Raw genomic sequence first — 20,743 nt, 5'->3', positions numbered from 1 at the left:
GTAACTTGCAAAACAGATATCTATTGTCTAACAATTCCAGAGTCCAGAAGTCCAAAATCACAATGTCAGCAGGGTTGGTTCCTTCTGAGGCCCGAGGGTAAATCTTTTACATTTCTTTTTCCTAACTTCTAGTGGTTTCAGACATTCTTTCGCTTGTAGATGGCATTCGCCCTGTGTCTACACATCATCTTCCCTCTCTGTGTGCCTCTCTCTGTGTCTAAATTTCCCCGTTTTATAAGGACACACATAATGAATTAGGCCTCACTCTCATAACATCTTAACGTGATCTCCCCTGCAAAGACCCTATTTCCAAATCAGGTCACATTCACAAATAACAGCATCTAGGACTTCAACAGCTTTTTGTGGGGACACAGTTCAAACCCAAACTCCATCTAACCGCTTTCCTGACACTCCTCTTGGATGGGAATGTCAAGCAACGTGCACAAAACAGAAACCTTGATTGACTTCCACCAACCAAATTTTCCTTTAGGCTTATTTACTTTAAGTGGTACCACCATCTACTATCTTCAGTGTCATCATTGATGATTCTCCTTTTCTCACGCCCCACAGCCAGTACCTCAGTAAATGAAGTTACCTCCTCTATGTACTCTGAATCTGCCCACTTCTCTCTCGCCACCGCTACCGACCACACTGATCCAAGCCAGGATCACCTCTCACCTGGACCACGGAAATAGCAGCCTATCCCCATTCTTGCCTCACCACAATCTGGTTTCCATCCTGCCATAAGCAAGTTTTACCTTAAATTTTGTTTATTTTTGGTCAAAGTAATATATACATATAATTTAAAAATATATGACAGTGTTTAAAAACTGGTGAAAAACAGCAGTTCCTTAGCTCATTCCTTCTTACCCCTTATTTTCTGTTTTTTTTCTGTTACTGACCTCACATTTCTAAATAATACAATTGCTATTTCTTGGTTTATGAATTCAGGTATTATCTATTGGCTTCCTTTTATGGTCGGTGAAGACTTGTATCTCCTATACCACCATTCCTCCACTTCTACTCCCCCGTTTCTCTCAGAATAGTAATATTACTATTTTCTTATCAAACAAGTCATCAGGATTTTAATTATTTTGCTCATTTATTTTTTTATTTGAGAGCTACTTAGCTTTTTTTAATACATATTTTGTATTTTACTTGTGGATATAAGTAAGTTTTTTGAGACCTTGCATGACTCAGATGGCTGAAAATTATTTTACTATCAAACTTGTGGCATGGTTACTACTGAAAAGTTTACTAGTATGTTAAACATTGTTCCTTTGTAACCTCCTTCCCTTCCCCCAGAAGCCTCTAAAAACCTCATTACCGTGGTGCTCTTGTATGTCATGATGGTGTGCTTTGAATTAGGTCTTTTTTATTCCTTCTTTGGGGATTCTTCTTCAGTATAAAGATTCATGCCCTCTAAGTGGAGGAAATGTTTTTGTATTATTTCTTTCATAATATCTTCTTTTGTCTTTTCTTAACTATCTGAAATACTCTGAGTTAGATGTTAAACACCCTGATCCTCCACGTCTTGTCCTTTCTCTTCTTTTTCCCATCATTGTGTTTTTTGTTCAACATTTTGGAAGATTTTTTTCAACTTTATTTTTCACCTGTTTTCTTGTATTTTTTTATTTCATCTAAATTTTTTTATGTTGTTGGCTTCTTTCATATAGTTTCCTGATCCCATATTAGATATGCAATATCTTATCTTCCTTATGATATTAAAGATTTTTTTAAAAAATAATTATGTTCTTCTTTGATTTATCTCTGCTTTCTCCAGGATTTTTTTTTCTGTTCACTTTGATCTCTTTTTTTTATATTGGAAGTTTTTCTCAAACATCTAATTGTTATTATCTACTGTTTTATACTTAATATTACTTGGAAACCAGATCAAGTCCATGATCAGGACTGATCGAGTGGTAAACTTCACCGTAAGCTGAATAATAGTCAGGGAGTTATGTGCAGGTATGCTCTGGGCCTTTTCATTTTCTTGTGAGAAAAATTTCCTTGAGTTTCTTGCCTGTGGAGTATAGACCAACATCCATGCAACAGGGGATGGGAATTACCCTACTCAATCAGCAAGCTTTAGATTAGTCTTCTGTTATCAACCCTAAGCTTCTCATACCCATCCTTCATGCTGCCATGTGCCCCTGATTCCTTCACCACCCAAGTTCAGTACATGTTTCTTTAGTTGCCATAGGAGATATCATCTTGATGCATGACGGCATGGGCATCTGGAGGCTAACAGCTTCCTATTGAAACTTTCATGCAGTCCTTTTATTTCTAGGCCTTTGCCCAATCCCACTCCCATGGTACTTCATAACTTCAAGTCCTGGGCAGTAAAAATTGACTCACTCCTCTTTGGTATTCTCTGCACGTACTTTAGTTTATAATTACCTGCTTCTATCTAAATCAGTTACCATTCTTCTGTCCATCTGTTTTCATTTTCCAAAAATATGTGGTAATGCTTTAGCTCCTGCTGTCTCCTCTCCTTTTATCATTGTTCTTAAAGTTTTATGCTTTTTTTTATTCCTTTACTATTATTTCAGCAAAGTCTTTGAAATAAGAGGAGAAAACTATATGTGGTCAGCTAGTCATCCTTAACATCTTTAACCAAAGTAATGACTTGCTGTTTAAAGTTCTCCAGTGAGGTTTCATCACGTTAAGAAGAACACGCAAATGTATCAGCATGGCCTCCAAGGCCCGTGTGATGTTGTGGTCCTGGATGTCTTTCTGCCCCATCATTTACCTCTCCTCCCCTTTCACTTACTGCACTCCAGCACGCTGACCTCCTTTCTGTGGCTTTAAGGCTTTTTCCTCCAATCTTCACGTGGTGTGTTTCTTTTTGTTATTCCGATCTCAGCTCAGATACCACTTACTCAGAAATCTTCCTTACTTTCCTAACCCAAAGGATTACCCCCATCAGGGGGTATACCGATTTGTTTTTTTGTTTTTTTTAGAATGTTTTTTACCAACTGTAATTATTTTCTGTGTTTATGTGTTAGCCAGTTTATTGTCTGTAACAGCCTCAAGTTCACAGGTTCCATCAAGCGTATTCACTGCAGTGTCCCAGTGCACTGCACACCATAGGTGCTCAATAAACATTTACTAAATTATAAATACTCACTCTTACTGTTTCCATGTACCAAACTGGGCAAAATATGCTTATCTCCTCTGGTACAACAAAAGAATCTTAACAAAACCTTAGAAGAATTCATTCTAAGAGCTCTACTCTAAAATTCAAGATATCGTGTCTTTAAAGCATTTTATTTTCTGTTCAGGTTGAAGATGCTGCTGTGTACAGAACTGATGGAACCTGAACCCCTCCTAAACTACCCCCTCACCCACCATTCCTCCTCCTGCCCATTTATTTGTTCAATCAATAAGTATTTACTGAGCTCTGACTAGGTGTCATGTACTGTGTTAAATGTGAATATATAAATTTGAGGCACTATTCCTGGAACTTGCCTAGCAGTGGCATAGGCAGAAAAAGAAGAATAAACAGCCAAAGAAAGAAAATCGTAACAACTTTCAACAAGTCTTAGGAAGGACAAAAACAAGTAGATAATTAAAGGTAAGAACCTACTTTCTGTAGTCAGGCAGGTTGTCTTTGAGAAGGTATTAAAATATGTTTCTCATAGAGGGGAGAAAAATGATCTCACCAGTCACTTTCCATCTCTGGGAAATATTTGTCTTCTAGTCCAGTTACATGCCCCCCTTTGATTTCTTAAAAACAAAATTTAGAAGTTCCACTACAAACGCATCTTATATAACATGGTGGTTTGCGGGGGAAGGTGGTGGTAGAAAGGAACTAAAATACACAAATATATGTATATATAACAAAGCAGAGAAGAAAATATGCATAGCATCTATAGTCCTTGTTTCTGCAGCTTGTCATGAAGCCATACAGTTTCCTCTGTTGTGAATGATTTCAGGTTTCTTTGCACCTCAACTCCTCTTGGTTCTTGGGTTGTTTCCATAGTAGGATGATCCACGTCTTCTTTTCCGAATGGTCTGAGCCATCAGTGCTCTTGCCTGCATTGGGTTGCTGTCTTCTTCCATGAACTTTAACCCCTGAATAATAATGTGTCAAGAAATGCCCCCTGAGGATGCTCTGGGTTCCAAACATACTCCTTTTTTCACCTATTGTATAGACAGGATTGTATTTCCCTTGATAATCAGGAGCAATCACCAATATACCATATCACAGTATTACTGTTTCACTCAGTACAGTCAAGTCTTCTTTGCCTGTTGCAAACAAGGAGAAAATTGGCGATGCAGATCAGGGACCCAGTACTTGGAAAAAGAACCAGGTTAGTGTGTGTTATGAAAACCAAGAGAGAAGAGAATGGATAGAAATATCAAACACTGCCAATGTGTGCAGGGTATAGGACTGAGAACAGATCTACAGACTCAGTGACTTTTAAGAGAAGGATTTCAAGAGAGAGGTGAAGGCAGGAGACAGACATTGGAGAGTTAAGGAATGCAAGCCAGTTAAGAGGTGATGGCTGGGCTAGAGTTTGGAGGGGCGATGCTGGGCTGTAATAGATTATTAGTCACTCAAAATCATTGGCAGGGAAGGGAAGGAAAGGAAAGAGGGCAGGGCAGGGTGAGAGAATGGTGATCATAAATTTAGAGTACTTCAGTCTGCCCTGTGCTATAATTCTCTCTAGCTAGATATTCAGCTGCCCTAGCTAGATATTCACTGGTAAGAAGGAAACATTTCTTTTTCATTGCCGCCATTTGCATTACTGCTTCTGTCTCTCTTTCTCTCTCTCTCCCTCCTTTCCTCACTCCTCCCTGTCCCCTTCTCGCCCTCCACCCCTCCTTTTCTCCACTATTGATTTCATTGGACTTCCGACCTTCAGGCGTATGTCTGCAGATAATTCTTATAAGTGGTTCTTAAAGTGTGGGCCCCAGACCAATAGCATCAGACTCACCTGAGAACCTTTTAGAAATGGGGGAAGTGGGCCCCAGTCCAACCTACTGCATAAGAAACTCTGGGAGTGGAGCCCCGCTACATGTTAACAAGCTATATGGTGATTTGATGCATGTTAAAATTTGATAATCACTGCCATAGCAACATCCCAATTTCTGAGCCTTCTTGCAAGCTCCAGGTCTGACAGTCCCCATGAGCCAGAAATGGCTATCTGGGCATCTTGTTTGGGCATCATCTTCCACTACTTTCCAAGGCCTCTAACTCTTGTTTCCCCAGTAGTCTCAGTGTTCACCACTCCTCTTTTGAATTTTTTTCAAATCTCTTCATCATTCTAATTGGTTTTCATAGCATATTTAATTTTTCTATATTAGTTTCATAATAAAATTAATTAAAAAATAATTTTAACCCTCAGTATGTAGCCTGACCAGTACAGATTTATTCACTATTATTTGCATTTCCTCTTGTGTCAATCATCTTTGCCAATTTAGCTATTTGATATCTTTGTATTTTTATAAATATTAAAGTGCTTTATAAATTGGAGGTATGAGTTATGTTGATCGTACTCATCACAAATATTTTCTTGTTATATGAGAAACTCTGGGAGTGGAACCCAGCTACATATTCAAGTTTTGTTTTATTGTTTTTAATTGTAATGAAGTTTAAAAGTTAATACTATAATATGTAATAAATTATAAGCAAATATGTAGCTGTGTCTCTGTAATATTTTGTATTATTCAATAATTAGAAAATTATTCCTACAGAGCTGAAAGAGATTCTATGTTGTGGTTTCTAGTGTTTTTCCATGGCTTAAAAAATGTGTAGCACTTTCCATGGTTCATTTTGGTTTATGGTATAAAGTACCCATAAGCTTATTATACTCAAAACACTTATTAGTTAATGATTACTTTCCCAACTGCTTTATTAAACTTCATTTTTCAGGGGCAGTAGAGTGTAAAGGTTGAGATGTGGCTCTGGAGCCCAATGGCCTGGATTTAATATTAGCTCCAGCTCCTGCTGGTCTTGGGAAAGTCACTTCAACTTTCAGCTCCTTCATCTCTGATGACATGCACCCTCATGTGTCACCCAGCCTCAGCAGCACGCTGTGACTGAAACATGGAAATCCAGCATCCAGCACATCGGAAGTGACCAGCAAATGTTAGCTGTGTTCCATTTCAAAATCCATCAGCTTTCCTTTTCCTCTTTTGTGCCATCGACACACATGCCTATATTTGTACCATATTATATTATTTTAATTATTGTGATTTTCCAGGTATAGGCTCTCGTAGAGTGGGCTTGTCTCAGCCCCCTTTTCCAGAAAATAATATATAAAATGCTGTGCCTGACTAACTTGACCAAGTAACAAAGGAGCATAGTAGGTAGAGCATAACTTGAAAGAGGAAATAAGGAAGAGTTTGGAAGATACCAGTCCAGTCAGGTGGGCCTTGGCAGGTGGGCAACGTGAATGTGATGCTTTCATGGAGGAAGCCAGCCTTGAGCAGATATAGAGATTTAGATGAAAGAGAAGCAGGAACACAAGTGAGTTTAGGAGGTGTTACAGGAGAGAATTGTGTGAGACAAAAGGAGGAAAAGAGAAACAGAGCAATACATCATGTGAAAGAGAAGTGTCACTGAATCTACACAGCCCCAGTTATCTCTGTCGTACTGGAAACAGACCCAGCTAAACCCCTCAGCACTCAACAAGGAGGCTTTGCTCACACACAGCCAATGATGTGAGAGCTAGACAGTAAAATACGTATGTCTGCATTTAGTTCTAAGCTCCAGTCTATTTTGCTTAAGTCTATTTTGCTTAAGTGTTTAAATGCAAAGTTACTGATTTTTTTTTCCTATTGGCTGGATATTCAAGGTATTACGTTTTGCTCTAAAACGTTAAAACCGCTCTTTATTGGTGCCTCCAAATATTTCTCAATATATATTTACATGAATTTTTAAAATCATTTATATCATTTCAAATGTACCTAAAGCCCCTTGACCATTATTTCAGCATGCTCAATCATTTTGGCCTGGTTCCACATTTGAAATTGTGATTTGTCTTTCCCAGTAGATTTCTGTTCAAATTACATCTTGACTCCTAACCTTTTTCTACATTACCTAAGAGCACATAGTGTTACCTTCCGAGAGGGTAGATGCATATTGCATTGGAAAGCTATGCCGGGCCTGATCCGTGAGTTTGCCTTAAAGCCAATTTATGCCACTTAAAGTAATCCAGTATGCACCTTGGTAATTGAAATCCTTCCATTACTCTCACTGCAGCCCATTTAAATATTTCTCTTTCAGATGCAATTACGTCAGGAGGTAAGCCAAATGCTTTGGGAAAGACATGGGCATTTCCAACAAGAAGGCTTTTGGCTGCCCACCAAAAAACTTGTTGGTGTTTGTAATTCCAAGTCCAACTCTCTTCTCTGCAAAGCTTTCATTTGCAAAGAGCACTGTCAACCCTCCTCCTCATTCTAGGAGAACAATTGGGACTTGGGCTGACTGGTGCTCAGGGTGGCGACCACCAAGAGAAGGTTACCTTCAATTTCTTCATCGCATGATTGTTTTGCTACAAGAAAGTTGCCCCCATTGCTTCTTATCCTCAGTCTGAAATCAAAGCTTTTTACATCATGTAGTACCACGTCTTTTTAAAATCTTAAACTTCATAGATGCAATTTTAGCTTGACTGCAAGCTCACACCATAATCACAAATTTGAAAAGAAAGGTTTTTGGATATTAACAAAACCAGCAAATTTCTAGGCTAAAGCATCAATAATGCCTTTGTGTATGCTTAGATCGATGTTTATTCTGTTTTTATGTATGAGAATGCTGATGGACCACAGCGTGCGAACTAAATTCAATTGAATACATAGAGAAGACTCATGATTCTATATTCTAATAACTGTTTTATGAAAAGCTTTTCATTTAACTCTCAAAAATGTCTAACAAATCAACACTAGGATAAGGCAATGGAGTTATATTTAACCCTAGAACTCTCCTCACATACCAGGTTTCAAGTCTGCTTCTAAGTAAATGCCCTTTTGGGGGCTCATTATGACCATTTCCATCTTCTCTCAAAACAAATCTATTATGCATGTTCATTTCCCTTCTTCTCTTGACTTTTGGCTGTCAGATTTACACCTCTTCCAATCTGTGTTATCTTGGCCTGTGGCAGCAATATCACACCCAAGGACAGGGAGCCCAAGCCAGCCAGACGTTGCCAGAGAGCACCTAACAAATGTTTTCTTATGTGATCGATCCACTCGAGAAATGGCCCCAAATAGTATCACAGAGAAGGTTTCTGATGAGCTACTGGAAGAATTCTTAATAAATCACTGATTGAAATCCCTGATTAATAATAGACCAACTTTACTGAAATACAGAGATGGTACATCCAGCCAAGCCACACAGACAGGTATACTCCAGGGCCAGCCCAAGGATTTGAGCTAGAGGCATGAGGCTGTGTCGCTCTTTGCCAATGCCTAAAGGTTATGCAACAATAGTGGGCTTATCACACAGGAAGACATTGTTGTAGCGGTTTTCACGACATGTGCGCTCAAAGGTCGCGTTAGAAATCCTCCTGAAAATGCATTAATGCCTCAGTCCAAATCCCCCCTCAAAGATACACGTTGAAACACAATCCTTCAGAAAGAGGGTGGTACCAAAATGCCTCAGTGGCCCTGATTTTACTAGAAAGATGTGTGGTAGCAGGAAGCTGAACAGTTTCTATTTGTGCATAAATGGAAGAAATGGGTCGTTGTATCTGTCTATCTGATGCCTTTCATTGGTACTAACATCTATATTAAAATCACCTTTCAGCCTTTAGAAAAATAGAGGCTTAAATGTTCTAACGATGAGTTTCACATTTCTGACAACTGTGACATTTAGAAATATAAAGTTAACATTTTTAGCTCAGCTTATAATAGGTAACAAAATGTGTTCTTATTTTGCACAATATAGTTTGTGTGTTGCGTGAGCATGTGTGTGTGGGGAGAGAGAAAGAGAGAGGTATGTTTAAGCTTATATGAAACATTAATGAGCACAGAAATCTCGATCCAAAACTCTGACGTTTAACATGGACAAATATTTAGTGGCTTTGGGCAAATTATTTAACTTTTCATTGCTTCAGTCACAAGTTGGAAATCCTAATACTAACACATCTGTCAGAGTGCATGTTCTCTAATTCAGTTTTAAACATTTCTGAAAATATGATCTAATAAAATTTCTTCGTGTCTCAACAGAACAATGGTAGGCAAAGTACAAGACTTTACCTAAAATGCAAAAAAAAACAGGCAGTGGGGTTCAAGCAGTTGGATCCAAAAAAAATCATTTTCTCAGGGTAATCCACAAACAGAATCTCTTAATATTAAAATCTTTATGAACTTATGGTATTGATAGGCCCTGAGCCCCAGTAAGTAAAACAACATCAAAGTAGAAACTTTTATCCAATAAAACCAGATCCTTGAAAAAGGAAGCTAGTGGCCTGAGGTCTAGTCCTCTGGGCTCTTTCTACCACAAGACCCAAGTAGCAACCATCTTCACAGAGCCCTTGAGGCAGCCCCATATCCAGATCTGCCGATAATACTCTGCTCCTCGTTCCAGCATGTCCTGCCCACTCCTTGGGATCCAGAGTACTTAGAATCAGGCTTAAAAAGTTAGTTATTGATCTCTTTTACTTTAGATTTTGCTTATCAGAATTAGTTTCTTGGTGTCATTTGGAGAAATCATGTCTTTCCAAGGAAGTTCATTCCACATTCTCGAGACTTAAAAAGAAATTCCTAATTTTAGAAGGATCCCTGTTCTATGACCTATGGAATAATTTAAGTCTCAATTCCCAGAATGATGAACTGCCCTCCGTTTCTCTTTGGCAGTTTTATGTAGAGACTGAAAGGCTGTGTTTGATCATTACACATGAGCATTATTTTTTGAAGGGAAAAAAGCCATATTTTTTTCCCTTTATTCTATCTTCTTATTCCAGGGCTGAACCCTAACACTGAGATGGGAGTTTTGTAATCTCCCTTAACAAAAATTACCTCAGGAAAACTTTGGAAAGATCGTTAGGGAAATTGACCCTTTCTCAGAAAGTTGAAATGAAATATCATTATAAAGCTAAATTATTTAGGTCAGAGCAGAAAGCACTTGGAGCTAATTTTCAAAGGATATGGTCGTCCCTCAGTATCCGAGTGGGGTTGCTCCCAAGAGCCCTGCAGATACCAAAATCCACAGAAGCTCAAGTCCCTCATATAAAATGGTGTAGTATTTGCATATAACCAACACACACCCTCCAGTAGACTTTAAATCATCTGTAGATTACTTATAATACCTAGTACAATGTAAATGCTATGTAAATAGTTATACTGAATTGTTTAGGGAATAATAAGAAAAAAAGTCCGTACATGTTTGGTACAGATGCAACCATCACAGGCCTAACTATTATAGTATATGTCAGCAGCAGTGTAACATTTTGCTTTCAAATATTTTGGATCTGCCATTGGTTCAATCCATGGATGTGGAACCTACAGATACAGAGGGCCAATTATAATTCTGATTTAGGTATGAGGAGTTGGCAACAACATAAATCAGGTATAGAAGCTGTACCAAAATCAAGGCTTCCTAAGTCAGGTGCACTAAACAGTCAGGTGCAAAACAATATCCTTTTCTCATGTGCTCTCCCTGGGTCCACAGCAGGGTCCTACAGGACAGATGCATGCATCGTAAATACCCTTCTTCATTCATTCGCTCCCTCCCTCATTTATTCTTTCATTGATTGCCCATGTGTAGATACACTCAACAAGCCCTAAGCCAGGCTCCACATATGTTTAGACACAGATATGAATACAAGATACTCTTTATCTTCAGTGTAACATCAGGAATCATATAAGTCAATACAGCACAAAGAGGTAAATACAATAAGAAAGAAAGGTATGAGTGATAAAGCAGAAGAGAAGAGGTGCACTTGATTCAACTTAAGGGAAAGAAGATGGTGTTTGAGCCAAGTCCTGAGGACTGAGTTGGGATGGGATAGGCAGGCAGAAAAAGTTGGGTGGGATGGGGTTCCAAATGGTGGAAAACATGGTCATGAGAGACTATTGTATGAATGTGGTCATCAGAGACTATTATATGTGATGTCAGTGATCATATTTCTCAATATGGCCACATCGTGGAATGTATTAGAGTGTGGGGAAGTGGACAAAATCCTTAACCTAAAAGGATCTCTATGTCATTCTAAATTATCTTCACTTGGAACTGAAGGTAATATTCACCCCAGGAAATATTTTAACCAAATCAGTGACATGATTAGATACGTAATTTTTTAGCTTTTTAATCTTTAATTTTTTTCATTTTTATGTATTATACAGTATATGTAATAATTGCATAACATAATATAGTTTTAAATTTTTTAACTGTTTTTTTAATGTAATACATTCACATTTTCAAAAAAATGAAAATAATCAAAACGGTATACAGTGAACAATTTCATGTTCATCCCTGCCTCAAAACATCCATCCCCAATACTCCTATCCAACAGATAACCACTCTTATTAGTTACTTGCAAATAAAAATAAATATAAATATGTATTCATATTTGCTTTTTTTCTTATATAAAACAACATCTATGCCCAGTTCTGCGCTTGAGTTTTTTGTTTGTTTATTTGTTTGTTTTTTAAGATTTTATTGGGGAATTGGGGTAGGGGAACAGACAAGTTGCTGTTTTGTTCTTCACTCTAGTTGTGGAGGACATTGCTTCACTGGCCCATGTTGGTATTATCATTGCGCTCTTCCCCGGGTGAGGCAGTCACTCACTGGCCATTGGACGGCCACTCACGAAAGCTCGAAAGCTCACGCCCGCTGCCAGCCAGCCCCACTGCAGCCTACGCCTTGTCCAGTGACTCAGCAGCCCAGCTCCAGGTTGAGCTGTTGTTCACCATCTTAGCTGTAGAGGGCGCAGCATCACTGGCCCTCCTGTGGGATCCAAACCGGGGCCCTGCTGCTCAGAGCTGGTGTCCCAAGCCAGCTCTTAACCAACACACCACTTGGCCAGCCCTGCGCTTGAGTTTTTTTAACTTAATAATCTATGTTGGAGATTTTTCTATATCGATACGTAAAGAGCTTCCTCAGTCTTTTACAGCTGCCTAGCATTTATAAAAGAATACTCTCATTGCAAAAAATTAAGGATATGGGAAGTTGTAGGCGTCTGGGCAAGAAATAGTAGGAGCCTTGAAAAATGATAGATCTGAGAGACTGGAGAAATAGCAAAGAGATAGAATCGACAAAACTTGGAGATAAACTGGGGAGGAGGTGAAGAAAAGAGTCAAAGACAACTCTGGGATTCTGGCCAGGGCAATAGTGAAACAGTGTTAGATGTGCAGCATGTCCTACAGAGAAGGAACTCACTGGAAGAGCAGGTTGGGATAGGAAAGACTAGAAGGAGTTGATGAGTCGAGTTTTCAACAGGTGAAATTTGTGGATGGAGTTCAGGAATGAAATGACAGGTGGAGAGTTTCAAATCACTGGAATACAGTTAATGATTAAATCCTTGGATCTGGAGGAGAAACTTTAGTAAGAATATGGAACAAGAAAATAGAAGCAGGTAGAACTCCCTACATTTAAAAGGCATTTCGAGGAACAGAAATAAATACTATGAATACTACATGACATTAGAGATTAGAATAGGTTTTGCCCAACTCTGTCGCATGGAGATGTTCCCAACATAGGCAGATGCTCACACACGCATACATGTTTATGCACTTGTGCATGTGTGCACGCATACACACTGTTCCACGGTCAGAAACCTGGGGGGTTCACAATCTACATTACCATATTAAAGGCTAGTAACATCTTAGAGCATATTTTTGGAAAACAGAATATCCAAGTGTTTAGATAAGGACAGGAAAGTACCATCTTTAGATGTGGAAAGATGGCCTCAGCCCTGGGCTCTGTACTTTTGAGGACCCTGCTTTGGTTCTCCCCTAAGTGTTCCCTTTTTCACAGAATGTAAAGTCCATGAAACTAGAAGAATATATCCACCAGGAACCTGCCCCAGCCCTACTCTTGTGCTTAGACAGTGTAGTTGGTATCTGGGATCCCTGAATTTGCTGCCCTAATGGCCTTAAATCTGCACCCAGGGCCTGTGTGGGCCCTCACCTGGTCTGCTCTCCTGCGGCCAGCGTGTATCTACCCTCTGGTGTACACACAGATAGGTAAGCCCAACTTGTGGTGAAGAAGTGACTATTTATGGGGGATGTGGAAGAGGCTTGGAAGGATGAGCTGAAATGTCCATACAGATATGAGTGAGAATCCTCATGGTGTGGGTGGGAGCTGGGGTAGAGGACCACACTGACAGACCAAGGGCCAAAGCCTGGGGCCAGCTCTCCCACCCCAAAAGTCTGAGAGTTCGAAATTCAGCCTAGCCCTCCAAGCCACTGGGAATGTAGATTTATCAGGCTGAAAGACAGCATATACAGTAGTCCCCCCTTCTCCATGGTTTTGCCTTCCATAGTTTCAGTTACCTAGAGTCAACAGTCTAAAAACATTCAATGGAAAACCCCAGAAATAAACAATTCATAAGTTTTAAATTGCACACTGTTCTGAATAGCATGATGAAACCTCACGCCGTCCCACTCCATCCCACCCAGGATGTGACTCATTCCTTTGTCCAACATATCCACACTTATATGCTCCCCTCCCATTATTCTCTTGGTAGCCACTAGATTATCTGATCAACTGTTGCACTATTGCAGAGCTTGAGTTCAGGTAACCCTTATTTTACTTATTTGCCACATTCATATAACTTTTATTACAGTACAGTGTTATAATTGTCCCATTTTGTTAATAGCTATTGTTGTTAATCTCTTACTGTGCCTAATTTATAAGTTAGACTTTATCATAGATAGATATGTGCTGGAAAAAATATAGTATATATAGGGTTTGACACTATCCATGGTTTCAGGCATCCATAGGGGGTCTTGGGATATATCCCCCATGGAAAGGGAGGACTACTGTATTTAATTTAGCAGTGTGTTAGCTTGATTTATAGCTTGTAAATTTAGACATGTGGTATATGAACCTCCAACATATTGAACTGGCCCCACAAAATTTATGAGCTGGTCTGTGAAGGAATAACAAGAGGATAGGATAATTGACAACCACTGAGGAGGGTTGGGATGACACTTTTAGGAAATGAACACTTTAAAACAAATTTTAGCAGTAGTCTCATTCCTTAGAGCCATGGGCCCTGCATTAGGTTCTTTCATCCTTATAATCTTTGAGTATACAAATGAGTAAACTCAGAGAGATCGGTCAAGTTCACACAGTTAGCAGTTGCTGGAGATTATTGCTCAGGACTACCAACTCCAAACCAGTGTTATTTCCACCATATCCTGCTGTCTCAAAACTTGAGAATGCCAAAGCCTTTTTATTTTACATGAAAAAACAAATGTATGGTCTTAAACACATGGTACATTTAAAATTCATGATGCAGTTTTAAAAAGTAATCTGTTATGTTGTCATCATGCATCATCTACTGAGGTTTATCCAGTTTAGAAATAAGTGACTATGCTCTATGTCACTTCTTAGATCAATTCTCTTACCAGAAAACATACATATTGGTGTACCATGAAAATCACTGTTTAACATTGACATTATTAATCAGCATTTAGTACCTTATTATTACAATCATTCAATTTAGTCCATATTTAGAAAGAGAAATCTCTCAGATAGGTAGATAGATAATAGCATAGAAAAATATGTATTACTATATATAAGCATTAATATATAGACCCAAGGAAACCTAAATATATATACAACATAAAGCTCAACACTATCATGCACTTAAACCAGAAAAAGGTTATTTTGGTGTCATCTCGAGTGGTGTTGATTAGCCATGAAATGTTAAAAATAAAATTTTAAATAAGTTGTATGAATTAGAAACAATTCATTAACATATGTTAATAGGATTTTTGGGGTTTTTTAAAAGATTTTATTGGGGAATCGGGGAAGGGGAACAGAGAAGTTTCTGTCTTTTTGTTCTTCAGTCTAGTTGTGGAGGATGTTGCTTCACTGGCCCATGTTGGTATTATCATTGCGCTCTTCCCGGGTGAGGCAGTCACTCACCGGCCATTGGATGGCCGCTCACGGTGGCTCACAGTGGCTCATGGCCACTCATGCGGGCTGCCGGTAGCTCACGGGAGCCCACTGCAGCCCCACTGCAGCCTATCCCGTCGCCGGCCACTCACCGCAGCCCAGCTCCAGGTCAAGCTGTTGTTCACCATCTTAGCTGTAGAGGGCACAGCATCACTGGCCCTCATGTGAGATCTGAACCAGGGCCCTGATGCTCAGAGCTGGCATCCCAAGCCAGCTCTTAACCAACGCGCCACTCAGCCAACCCTCTTAATAGTTTTTGAAGAGTTTATAAATCATATTTCAGAAGACAAAATGCCTTCATTCAAGTTGATTCGTGAGTAACTCCCTGACTTGACTGGATTGGTTTCACATGAGATTATTCTTTTGTGAATAGGCTTGAAGATGGAAAAGTTACTTGGTAGAAAATTAAGAAAAATTATGTAATACAAGTTAGGGGCAAGTTAGCATGGTTAAAGAAAAAAGAAGTTTCCAGAAGCTAAATATTTAACACAGATATTCACTCATCCTCCTACAATGCCATCTAACGACTCTTCACTGTTCCTGCAACATTAGAGAAATTGACTCCACTGTCACCTAGATGCCCCTCAGTACATTGGGCACACAGGCCTCACAACTATCACAGATTATTCAGGAACACAGAAGCAGGAGCTCAATATATCTTGGATTTGCCTGGGACCAAAGATTCTCCTGGAAAAGATCTTGAGCTCTGACCATAATTGGATTCAAGTTAGATTCGCATATGTGAAATGATGCCCTTTCTCCTTCAGGGATGAAAAAATGGGACCCTGGAAGTAAACAGAAAGCCCCGCTCGCTCTCATACCTGATGCTGGAGAATCCAGGATTGTGTGTGGCCATCACTGACTCAGCGCCCCTTTGCCCTGGAGTCTCTGAGTGTTGTGCTTGACATAAGTAAAAGGATTGTGCCACTGGGCCCGAACCACACTGCTGTGGGAGGCCGCCATGAAAGACCTGGTCACAGACAGTGTGAGAGCCGTTGGCTCAGAGGAGAGAGGCAACAGGGATACCATGTCGAAAAGCAACAGAGTGACCATGGGAAGGATGTGGAGTGACAGCCACAGGATCTGGCACTGGAGATTCCATCATTTGCCCCTCTCCTAGGACTCCAAGAGCAAGAAACTTGTCTACATCAGCAAAGTGGCATAGAGGACACTTGACTTACACATAGCACTCTTCTCAGAGATATTTAGGGAGGAGAACCTGTGGGAAAGTAAGGACTTATCCATTATCATAGGTTAGTGAGCTCAGAGCATCAAGATGTGGACGTTCACTGCAATGAGATTATATATTCACCAACTCTGGAAACAAGGAACGCGTATAACATTACATAATATGTATATATGCATATTACATAATATACATGCATGCATATTGTATAACATACATCATATTGTGGTGCTTTTTTTGCCATCTGATATCTTGTGATTCAAATGGAAATTATGATTGCTCTTGAAATGCATCCTTTATTTAATTTTAATGTCACTTGAAGGTAAATGCATACTATGCGTGTGCCCATTAGACATTCATTCAGTGTACTTATTAAGTGATTTCCATGTGTCAGGAACTATACAAAGCACTGGGTGAGCACGTCAGACACAACCCCTACTCTCATGAACCTGATAATCAAGATTCATCCTAAATGCAGTTATCACTCGGAATGTTTCATCAAAATCCCAAGTTTACAGCATGCTTGTTTCTGCCTGTTTGTTTTATACATGTAAGAGGAAATACATGCAGATTTCATGGCAACAAAACACATCAGACCAAATGGTAAGAATTGAACCAGCTTCCTGGCTGTGTGATCTATGCAGTACCCAGGGTCCATGCTTAGAAGGGCCCATGCTTGATTTAACGCTGTTATCGTCTTAAAATGCATAATAATTTTTGAGCAAGGAGACCCCACATTTTCATTTTGCACTGGGTCCTGCAAATTACGTAGCCTGTTTTAGGTCAGAAAAGTTTTGAGGCTGTGTGTGTAGATGGTATATGTCTTGTGTAAATAGGTAAAGGGTTCTTGGGAGATTTAGCAAACAAACATACAGACACCCAGTTCTAGTATAAGTCCCAAATATTGCATAGGATATACTTACACTAAAAAACTATCCATTGTCTATATAAAACTCAAATTTAGGTCTCTCGTATTTAATCCGGCAAGCCTTCTCATGGACTAAAGGTGGTTGTAAGCATATGGTACCACCATAGTTTTTTTGTTGTTGTTGTTGTTGTTGTTTTTTAAAAGATTTTTATTGGGGAATTGGGGGGATGGGAACAGCACTGGGGAATTGGGGGAAGGGGAACAGACAAGTTGCTGTCGTTTTGTTCTTCAATCTAGTTGTGGAGGACATCAGTTCACCGGCCCAAGTTGGCACCATCATTGCGCTCTTCCCAGGCGAGGCAGATCAGTCACTGGCTTCTGGATGGCCGCTCACTGTGGCTGCTGGCCGCTCACGCTGGCTGCTGGCCACTCACGCTGGCTGCTGGCTACACACGGTAGCCCATGGCAGCCCACTGCCACAGGGGCTGCAGCCTACGCCATCGCCAGCAACTCATGGCAGCCCAGCTCCAGGTTGAGCTGTTGTTCAGCATCTTAGCTGTAGAGGGCAGTGTCACTGGCCCTCATATGTGGGATCTGAACTGGGGCCCTCTGGCATCCCAAGCCAGTTCTTAACCATCGCACCACTTGGCTGGCCCACCACTATAGTTTTTAATATATATTCTTTCACTCTCCAAAGTGTCTTAGTTTGTGAAATAAACCTTGGGATCCCTCCAGGTAAAGGCTTGAGAAGAACCTAAGTTATATGACAACTCTGGCCCAGAGTGCTTGGGAGAACTCTGTTTTGTTTTGTTTTTTAATTAAAATTTATTAGGGTGACAATGGTTAGTAAAATTACATAGTTTCAAGTGTACAATTCTGTAATACATCATCTATATATCACATTGTGTGTTCACCACCCAGAGTCAGTTCTTCCATCACCATACTCATATATTTAACCCTGTTCGAGGGTAAATTGGAGAACTCTTGCTGAAGGCTGAGGTTTCTGTGCTCTTAGCTTTTAGAGAGACAGCAGTAAAAGGCTTGGGAGGGTAACAGGAGAAGCGGTGGACAGTTACATGTGGGCAGTGCCAAAGGGTCTTGTAAGAGTTAAATGGACTTTCCAGATTTAATCATTTTGAAAATTCTTTTCAATGTGAGATTAGCCAAAAAAAAAATTACCTCATATATCACGCTTAATTGCTCATGGATAAGCCTTGAAGAGGCTTTCTTTGAATGGACGAATTCAAAAAATAGAGGAGAATGTGAAGATCACTGAAGCATCTCAAACCAGCTGAGTCATGGAGTGTTTGCCAAATCTTGGTTGTGGAATTTTTTAACTTGTTTTTTTTGGACTAATTCCTTTGTTTATTCTCTACACACTTTTTCCTTTAGATAGTAGAATCATTTAAATGTTGCTAATAAATATAAATGTATAGGCCACTGACTCAGTTCTTTATTCCTTACATTTTGACTTCTGTTGCTACCAATTTCATAAAGATGTCCTCTTAAAATCCCCACATTTCTTTGAATTGCCAAACTCAGCCATCGTTTTTCGGTCGTGATATTCTTTCTCCTCCTTTGGCTTCTGTGCTACTCTCTCATTTTGATCTGTTTTCCTAACTTACAAGCTCCTCTCCTGTCCTCTTTCTCTTTTCTATACTCTCCCTTTGCAGTTTCCCCCTTCTCAGAGCTTCCACTAACACCTAGCCACTGGTGTGTTGGAGCTGACTTATCTCAGCCATGAGAGCTGACAGCTTATCTTCCCAATTCCACACACGTTCAGTGGCGTCATGTGGGGATAGAAAATCAGGAAACACTAAAAATCCAGCAACCCTTCCCTCTACCCCATACCTGGCTATTCAACATTTAACAGTATTCAAGGCCTTTTTCAACCTGGTTCCAGCCTATCCTGCAGACTGATCTTCCAACTTCCTTCTCCCATTCATGTGTCTTCTACTCTAATCGAATGAGACTACTCCGTGCTCTCCGAATGGCTGTAAACCGTCCTACTCTTTTGTTCGTGCCATAGTCTTCACCTCCTCCATGATGTCCTCCATTTTGTCCCAGCCTCGCCTTCTGAGCGTCTGTCCCAATTGTGGGGATCTCTCGTCTGACATTTTTCACATTGGAACTTGCATCACGGTTATTTGTAGACTTGGCTCTCTCCTTTATAAAGTCAAAAGCACATCAAAATATGAGCCAAATCTTTTTTTTTTATCTGTTTGTTTTTTATGTGTAATTTTGTCTCCTACTCTCTCCAGCCCACTAACTTAAATAATCCATTCATCAAATATAGGTTCTTCAATCACTGGATTTACTCAAATGGAAAAGAATTCAGAACTTACAGAGTATCTTTACAGGATAAGAAAATAATTTGGCTCAGAAAACAATTGACTTTGAATCTCTTTGATTGTGTAAGTCTTTGAGAGATACCAGCACATTCTAATAAAACTAGGCCTTGGTTTTACTGAAAAGCAAGGATTTTCTTTTTTTTTTTTTAATGCGAATGGCAATAGAAAAATCCTTTTAAGCTAGAACTATAGGAAGTCATTACCTATTCATTCATGGTAGAGCATAGCTAACATATCACATTGAAACTGCTTCAACAAATATTGAATCCCTTTTCTATGGAAGATGCAATATTATGTGATACACTTCATAAAATACTTTGAATTGCCAGAAAATAGCAACACTTCCTCAATTTTTGGTTGCTAATGGTGTTGAGAACAAAGAGGGTGATTCATGTAGAGCAATCCATATTAAAATTTAAAATGCATTAAAATTAAATAAAGGGCATACTTCAAGAGCACATATAATTTACATTTGGGTAATAAGAGAATAGATCCTTCCTTTTCAGAATTTTCCCTTGGTATTCTATGAGCAATGTCAACTATTGATGCCTTCAGCTTATAAATGTGGTGCAGTCATAGAAACCGAATTTTAAAATCCATTTGCCTGGATTCACTCTCTAAAAAAAAAATCTCTATTGTATGCCTCTTTATTTCCTGATAGCTTCTCTCATTTAATTTCACTGGTACTGATAGTGGTTGATGTGTGTGTGTGTGTGTGTGTGTGTGTGTGTNCTCATTTAATTTCACTGGTACTGATAGTGGTTGATGTGTGTGTGTGTGTGTGTGTGTGTGTGTGTATGTGTGTGTGTGTGTGTGTGTGTGTTTGAACTAGGAAATGTAGAGTGGAGCAACGCTGTAATTCTTGAACTGTAACATTCTCATATTACACACACACACACACAAACACACATGCACACAAAGAGGATTGCATTAAGATACAGAACATTCCACAAAATCAATGAGATCCAACCTAACTTCATGGAAGCAGTGTGTGATAACACTGGAAACCTAGGATTTCTTACAAACTGATATGTTCGCACTGTGCAGAGAGCAGCTCTAAGTCTGAGCTCTACATTTTTTCAGTCCTTTTGGACCCAACTTCTAAACTCCAACCCTGATTCAGGTGGTAAGGATGCAGGCGATATGGTCTTCAAGGGAAATTTACTCTGCAATTTCTCAGCAGGGTTGGACTCTGCTCAGTGATTATTCTAGCTCTGGGCAAATCTTGGTCCTTGACAATTCTCCAGGAAAGGGAAGTG

The sequence above is a fragment of the Hipposideros armiger genome, unplaced genomic scaffold (assembly GCF_001890085.2).
Source record: "Hipposideros armiger isolate ML-2016 unplaced genomic scaffold, ASM189008v1 scaffold_174, whole genome shotgun sequence".
In the NCBI taxonomy this organism is placed as follows: domain Eukaryota; kingdom Metazoa; phylum Chordata; class Mammalia; order Chiroptera; family Hipposideridae; genus Hipposideros; species Hipposideros armiger.
Note: the sequence above shows the minus strand (reverse complement) of the source record.